The following is an 8,881-nucleotide window of genomic DNA, read 5'->3' as shown; positions in this document are numbered from 1 at the left end:
CCTAAGTGTATGTACCTATATGTATGGACCTAGTAGAACAGACGGATACCCAGAGTTACAGACACATGAAAAGAGCTTATATCCTCAGTATGAGCCATATGCTCTCTCCTTGCAATGACGTGAGTATTTTATAACGGCTGGCAATGCATGCATGGGTAGATATACACAACACACACACACACACACACACACACACACACACACACACACACACACACACACACACACACACACACACACACACACACACACACATGCACACATAAACCATTCACTTAATATAGAACTGAACCCTTGGCAGAATGCTGATGTTAATGTGGCGATTGAGCAAGTTGAGGAGACTAAACTGCTTGGTGTAACCCTGGATTGCAAGCTGATATGGTCAAAACATAATGATTCAATAGTTGCTAAAATGGGGAGAGGTCTGTCCGTGATAAAGCGCTGCTCTGCTTTCTTGACATCGCAATCGACCAAACAAGTCCTACAGGCCCCAGTTTTATCATACCTGGACTACTGCCCAGTTCTATGGTCAAGTGCTGCAAAGATGGACATAGACAAATTACAGTTGCCCCAGAACAGAGCAGCACGACTGGCCCTTAAATGTACATGGAGGGCTTATTTCAACAACATGCATATCAATCTCTCTTGGTTGAAAGTAGAGGAAATATTGACTGCATCACTACTGGTCTTTGTGAGAGGTATTGACGTGTTAGAAGTACTGAACTGTCTGTTCAATCGGTTAACACACACCTCATACACTCATACATACCCCACAAGACATGCAGAACAGAGGTTAGGAAACACACAAGACTAAATAGAGCCATGACTACATGGAACTCTCTTCCACATCAAGCAACTCAAGCTAGCAGTAAAATCTGATTTAAAGAACAGATAAAACAACACATCACAGCACAACGCGGACTGTGAAGAGACACACACACGCTATTATTAGTAATGTAATGTAGTATTGTAATATTGTAATGTAATAATGGAGCAATGTAAAGTTGTATAAGGCACAATGTTTTGTATGATATAAGGTTTTATCTCTGTTTGGACCCCAGGCAGAGTAGCTGCTACCTTGGCAACAGCTAATGGGGATCCTAATAAAATACTAAATACTAAATGTACTAAGAGGGGTTGGATGACTTTGCTTTGATGAAAATGAATCCTTCCAATGGACTAGAATCACATATTCAGCACAACAGCAATTATACATGACAGCTATGAGACAGGCTGTCAAGAGCAGAGCAATGATGTCCCATAGAAGCATATTTTAGTGTCAGTGTGCTCTATGGTTGATCTGGAAGTGATGCTCACTACAGGGATGTACTATCCACCTGGCCCTATTGACATTCTCTTCACTCGTCATGTGTTGTGTGTGTGTGTGTGTGTGTGTGTGTGTGTGTGTGTGTGTGTGTGTGTGTGTGTGTGTGTGTGTGTGTGTGTGTGTGTGTGTGTGTGTGTGTGTGTGTTTGTGAGCGTGGGGCTCTCTGGGCACACAGCCTAACTTAGGTGGGTTTGGCACGGTAGGATGCTGGTAAACTCTTGACAGGGTTGGTGTTCAAGAGAAAACAGGGCTGCAGGGCTGTGTTAGTTGTTATGAAGTTGTTGCAGGGAAAGGTGTGTGTTTGTGTGCGTGGGCATACTTGTGTGGATCCTCCATAGAGGAATAGCTCTTCTTCAGCCTTGTTCCCAGAGGCGTGATGATGAGTGTGAGAGAGTGCTCATTTGTGTCCTGTGCTCTACTGTCACTCATTACTATATGGAATCAGTCTGCTTCTTGTCAATGAATCAAACCAGAGAAAATGACTGTATATTATTAACCTGTACATGTACGCTCAAATCTACATTTTGGCATTGAAAATAACTAAAAGAAAATCATATCAACTGAAATTGGAAGGATGCACATAGTGAAGAAGCATGTGAAGTAAAGAATGTTCTAACCTGCTCTTCTCTTTCACAGAGATTATGAATGATGTCATCAAGAAGGTGAAGAAGAAGGGAGAATGGAAGGTGAGAGGCCCATTTCAGTATTAGTATTTGTCTTTGTTATACTGCAGTTTAACCTTGTTTTCCTTTTTTTTATTCTGTTAATTGGTATTTTTCAGCATTTGTTCACAGAAAACACTTGACAGAGTTAATTCACACAGTTGACAGATAAAAGTGAAATTGGTCAGTGGAACATGGACCCTTTGGTCTAATTGTGACCAGTTTTTATTTGGTATCACCAGGCACATAGAAAAATATTCTCCCAGATAAAACATTGAATGGCTAAATTATATTTGTGCCGTCCGGCTGTTACATTGTATCGTTATTTGAGCAACACACATCACGAGCAAAGACGATACATTGTATGATTTCACCTCACCTGTGAGAGTGAAGAGGAAATTCAGCAACTCTTCGAGGAGAGTGGAAGTTGATAAAAATCCTTCTTTATTGTTCAAAGTAAAACCTACGGGTCCATACTTGAGAACATTATAAAAAGTTTAAAGTTAAACTTTTTCTCCATCTCCAAATCCACATCAGACAATTAAAATTGTCAATGTAGTTGCACGTGATAGAACGCTATGTTAGTTTTTTCCATCAGATAACCTGGCACACTCAGAGCTATGCTAACAAGACCAGCTGGACAAATTCTGCATCAGCCAATTACAACTGTTGACGTAGTTGGACATTATTGAACACTGTCATGGAAGTGTCCTTAACAGACATAAAAACAGCATGAATAGCTCACAGTGTAGCAAGCCTGGCTCCTGGTAATTTTCACAGTTTGCGGCAACTTCAAATCCCAGGTGAGATATCGTTTTTTCCTTTGAAATGTAGAATTACATTTATTGTGATACTGTGTTGCGAAGGGATGTGCAGCAAGATTACAAATATGTGACCCATCACCTGGATTCGGTCCTATGTAGCATTGAGGATCAATGGGAAAGTAATTCTGCTTTGAAGTTGATAAACTTGTAACCCCACTTTTGAGAAAATGGCCCGTGAATGTTTTGGTACACCTCTTCTTTGTCTAAACCCTCTTAAGCCTTAGCCCCACCCATCTCTTTAAGGATTCACATGTGAGGCCATGTGCTAAACAGAGTGAATGTGGCAGTGTAGTAAACAACCAAAGATTTCAAGACTAAAAGTGGTGAAAGTAGTAGCAAACAGTAGTAGGAAAAATACACTTGATCTAGTCATTGGGCTATATCCTAATCTGACTTTGGTGCAGGTCATGTTGTTCTTCACATTACCGTCTCTGGTAAACACATACTATACGTTTATTTGTCACATACACAGGATACAGGAGGTGTAAATGGTACAGTGAAATGGTTACTTGCATAATGGAGTCTTTTGTTTAGACATGTAGCTAAACAATGAACCATAATCCAATGAACCATAATACCATGCATGCGCCATGCATGAATCTGCAGGTAGCTAAAGCAAACCAACTAGGTTCAATGTTAGCTAGCTAGCTAACATTAGGCTATAACTAGCAATGCAAATGGCTTTCTGAGATACTAACAATATTACTACACAGATCATTTACATAACGTTAGCTAGCGAGCCAGCCAGCTAACGTTAGCTAGCTAGCTAGCTAACAGTATGCTTTAACTTGCAATGAAAATGACGTTCTGACAAAATTTGAAATGTATAATATCTGAAAATGTAGCTAGACAATTAACCGTAAACATGGATGAACGCTTCTCACTCTGTTATGGATGCCATGGTTGCCCTTAGTTTGAAGATGTAATCTGGAGACAGGTGTTTTATACAACAGCCTCCTGTGTATAGCCTCTCCGCATTTAGGAATCATCTCTCTGCTTCCACTGGGCATTCCACTGATTTCAAAACTCGGTCAACTTCTTCCGCGACAACAACACTGTTGATCGCCGTTTCTTCTGAGGACAGTGATGAGGGAAGACTCTACAATGTCTGGTTCAATTAAAATGTTTTGACCTAAATCAGGGATTTCCTCATCGTCTGATTCATTTTCAGAGTCAGAGAGAGTCAGCATGGCACGATCATCCTCCAGAAAGTAGTCCATCACAACTTTTTCCCACTGACCTTTTTCAATAGCGCTATTAAGTTCAGGGCAGCAATGCAACACTTTTTCAGTTCTTCATGACATCTTTCAAAAAAAGCTGTGGTAGAAAGGATTATCCACACATACTGAGCAGCTCATGTTATAAACAGAAGCATGGCAGAACAAGTCTGAACTCATCTCTCGGCATGTCCAGCCCATCCATTATCTCAGCCAATCATGGCTAGCGGGAAGGTTCCTGTATTTTACCGTGGCTAAACAAACTAGGCTCGTAATTTAACCATTTTATTTGTATTTACAGATGGCATACAAGTTTGTTATTAACGCACATGAAAGTTCACATGTTCCAGATGGCATTTCTGCCCAAAAAACATATTTTGATAAAAAAAGTATAATAAAAAAACATTAAAATGCCTCACCTATGAAGTAGTGACATGCAACATATGCCTAGCTTCTTGAAACAGTATACATATATTTAATGAGGAGCATCTTGGAGTCCCTTTTGCAGACCGACACACTACTGCTACATAGGGGTAGTGTAGTGCTGCCGGAGCGCACCAGAGCGATGCTCCGCCACTTTTCAGAATGGTGCTCGTTTAATAAAGTTTCGATCAAAGCTGAATCAATGTCTCACAAGATATTTTAATGATTCATTAGTATTCTACATAGGCTTAACATACCGAATATAATAGCATAGTGTAATAGTATAACGTTACTGTTAGACCAAAAACACCACTTAATTTTTTATTTAGGCTACACTCACATATATAACATTTTATATGCATTATTATAATCCTCCACTTACGTATGCATTATTTAAATTCAGCATAGAGGACCAGGAGTGAACAGTTTTTTCCTTAATAAAATAGCTTGATGCGAAGGGATCTCCAACCCAGTGTTACTGTACCCCGAACATTCACAGTCAACCGCCATAGTGGTATACACCACCTGGCAGCAATGGTAGTAGGGGTATTGACAGCTATTTGACAAGACCATAAGGCTCTTCGACTTATGTACAATAAACTTCAATTATGTATAGACCTCCTTTGTCTTTTTCCCGTAAAAGCACATGGATGTGTGTGAAACAGATCAGCAAAAACTTGGGATTTTGTCATATATGCGAAAATGTGCCTTTTGAATTTTGTCTAACGTTTTAAAATTATTACTAGGATCCCCATTAGCCGACGCCAATGGCGACAGCTAGTCTTCCTGGGGTCTGACACATAACAAAACAGACATTACAGACAAAAATATTTTACAATTGACATACATTTAAAAACATTAACATAGACGTCAGAGACATCACTAGCACCTTAGAGGCTGCTGCCCTGTATACATAGACTTGAAATCACTGGCCGCTTTAATAATGGAACACTAGTCACTTTAATAATGTTTACATATTTTGCATTACTCATCTCAACTGTATATACTGTATTCTATACTATTCTACTGTATCTTAGTCTATGCCGCTCTGACATTGCTCGTCCAAATATTTATATATTCTTAATTCCATTCCTTTACTTTAGATTTGTGAGTATTGTGTGTATTTGTCACGATCGTTACAGGAAGAGACGGACCAAGGCGCAGCGTGATAAGCGTACATTTTATTTCGTACACAACACACGAACAAAACAACAAAACGATACGTGAAGTCCTGAGGTTACACAACACAAACCTTTACGGAACAAGATCCCACCAACTAACTGGTGCCAACAGGCTGCCTAAGTATGGTCCCCAATCATAGACAATGAGCTACAGCTGTCTCTGATTGGGAACCACCCTGGCCAACATAGATCAACACGATCTAGAACAAAAACATAGAAAACTAAACATAGAAAATCCACACCCTGGCTCAACATTTAAGAGTCCCCAGAGCCAGGGCGTGACAGTACCGCCCCCCCCCAAAGGCGCGGACTGCGACCGCGCCACACAAACACAAGAGGGTAGGGGCCGGGTGGGCATTCCGCCTCGGAGGCGGATCCGGCTCCGGGCGTGACCACCACCCTTTCTCCACCTCCCCGTTGCGCCCCTGGTCTGGTCCCGCTGACTGGAGCTGGACCCGACGACGGTGGACCAAACCTTACCGGCTCCGGACTGGAGCCGCTGGCCGGAGCTGGACTGGACACCGGTGGAGCGGATTGCTCTGGCTCCGGAGTGGATCCGCTTACTGGAGTTGGACCGGACCCCGGTGGAGCGGATTGCTCTGACTCCGGAGTGGAGCAGATGACCGGTGCTGGACCAGGCACCGGTGGAACAGGCACGGGCCGTGCCGGACTGGACACACGCACCACTGGCTTGGCGCGGGGAGCAGGAACGGGCCGGACCGGGCTGACGACGCGCACCACTGGCTTGGTGCGGGGAGCAGGAACGGGCCGGACCGGGCTGGCGACGTGCACCACTGGCTTGGTGCGAGGGGCAGGAACAGGCCGGACCGGGCTGGCGACGCGCACCACTGGCTTGGTGCGGGGAGCAGGAACAGGCCGGACCGGGCTGGCGACGCGCACCACTGGCTTGGTGCGGGGAGCAGGAACAGGCCGGACCGGGCTGGCGACGCGCACCACTGGCTTGGTGCGGGGAGCAGGAACAGGCCGGACCGGGCTGGCGACGCGCACCACTGGCTTGGTGCGAGGGACAGGAACAGGCCGGACCGGGCTGGCGACGCGCACCACTGGCTTGTTGCGAGGGACAGGAACAGACCGGGCTGGCGACGCGCACCACTGGCTTGGTGCGAGGGACAGGAACAGGCCGGACCGGGCTGGCGACGCGCACCACTTGCTTGGTGCGAGGGACAGGAACAGGCCGGACCGGGCTGGCGACGTGCACCACTGGCTTGGTGCGAGGGACAGAAACAGGCCGGACCGGGCTGGCGACGCGCACCACTGGCTTGGTGCGAGGGACAGGAACAGGCCAGGCTGGACTGGGAACACGCACCACTGCCTTGGTGCGGGGAGCAGGAACAGGCCGGGCTGGACTGGGAACACACACCACTGGCTTGGTGCGGGGAGAAGGAACAGGCCGGGCTGGACTGGGAACACGCACCACTGGCTTGGTGCGGGGAGCCGGAACGGGCCGGGCCGGACTGTGGAGGCGGACTGGAGGTCTGGAGCGGAGAGCTGACACAACCCGTCCTGGCTGAATGCCTATTTCCACACAATATGTGTGAGGCATCAGCACAGGACGTACAGGGCTGTGCACTCGTACTGGCGCTACAGCACGTGGCACTGGCGCAGGACATACGGGACCGAGGAGGCGTACTGGAGGCCACGAGCGTTGAGCCGGCACACCCCGTCCTGGCTGCATGCCCATCTTAGCATGACACGTGCGTGGTGCTAGCACCGGACGTACAGGACTGTGCCGGAACACTCGCGGCACAGTACGTGGCTCCGCATAACACGGAGCCTGCCCAGTCTCACGCTTCCTAGCCTGAGTACGGGGAGTTGGCTCTGCTCTAACTCTAGGCTCTGCCAACCACCCTTTTAGCCCCCCAAAATTTTTTTCTTGGGGCTGTCTCTCGGGCTTCCTCCTCGGCCGGTACCCTCTGCGATGCCGCTGCTCCTCTCTGTAGCGCGCCTCCACAGTCTCCTCCCAAGGACGGCGATCCATTCCGGCCTGAATCTCTTCCCAAGTCCAGGATCCCTTCCCGTCCAGGATCTCCTCGCAAGTCCAGGCTGTCTGTTCCTGGACACGCTGCTTGGTCCTTTTTTGGTGGGATCTTCTGTCACGATCGTTACAGGAAGAGACGGACCAAGGCGCAGCGTGATAAGCGTACATTTTATTTCGTACACAACACACGAACAAAACAACAAAACGATACGTGAAGTCCTGAGGTTACACAACACAAACCTTTACGGAACAAGATCCCACCAACTAACTGGTGCCAACAGGCTGCCTAAGTATGGTCCCCAATCAGAGACAACGAGCTACAGCTGTCTCTGATTGGGAACCACCCTGGCCAACATAGATCAACACGATCTAGAACAAAAACATAGAAAACTAAACATAGATAATCCACACCCTGGCTCAACATTTAAGAGTCCCCAGAGCCAGGGCGTGACAGTATTGTTGTGAAATTGTTAGATGTTACTTGTTAGATATTACTGCAGCTAGAAACACAAGCTTTTCATTACACCCGCAATAACATCTGCTGAACATGTGCATGTGACCAATAAAATTGGATTTGATTTACACACAAATATTTATAATTTATAATAACGTTAGTAGCTAGTAGCCTAGTCATCATGCCGTTTTGGCACACTACACTTGTGACAGACTAAGTGGAACCAAAGTAAACCTTGAATTTTGAGGTTTAAAATATCCCTCTGGTGGTCAAGTTGACCTATTTTAAGAAATGCCATTGGTTGATGGATATAAATTCTAAGATACACTACATGGCCAAAAGTATTGGTGGATTCGGCTATTTCAGCCACACCCATTGCTGACAGGTGTATAAAACCGAGCACACAGCCATGGACATAGACAAACATTGGCAGTAGAATGGCCCGTACTGAAGAGCTCAGTGGCTTTCAACGTGGCACCGTCATAGGATGCCACCTTTCCAAAAAGTCAGTTTGTCAAATTTCTGCCCTGCTAGAGCTGCCCCGGTCAACTGTAAGTGCTGTTATTATGAAGTGGAAATGTCTATGAGCAACAACGGCTCAGCCGCGAAATGGTAGGCCACACAAGCTCACAGAACGGGACCGTCGAGTGCTGAAGCGCGTAGTGCGTAAAAATCGTCTGTCCTCGGTTGCAACAATCACTACCGAGTTCCAAACTGCCTCTGGAAGTAATATCAGCAGAAGAACTGTTAGTCGGGAGCTTCATGAAATGGGTTTCCATGGCCGAGCAGCCGTA

General features: G+C 46.0%; 1 pseudogene across 1 annotated transcript in view; it reads left to right on the top strand.

Annotated features, from left to right (window-relative positions):
- Window positions 1-1,968: 1,968 nt before the first annotated feature.
- LOC311099423 (syntaxin-binding protein 1-like) overlaps window positions 1,969-8,881 on the top strand; it is a 23,900-nt pseudogene continuing 16,987 nt past the window's right edge. Inside the window, exon 1 of the transcript in view lies at window positions 1,969-2,013. The product of the transcript in view is annotated as a syntaxin-binding protein 1-like (transcript). The remainder of the gene's footprint in view (window positions 2,014-8,881) is intronic.

The sequence above is a fragment of the Coregonus lavaretus genome (genome assembly GCF_964263955.1).
Source record: "Coregonus lavaretus genome assembly, chromosome: 24".
Lineage (NCBI taxonomy): Eukaryota > Metazoa > Chordata > Actinopteri > Salmoniformes > Salmonidae > Coregonus > Coregonus lavaretus.
Note: the sequence above shows the minus strand (reverse complement) of the source record. Positions and strands in the feature narration are given on the sequence as shown.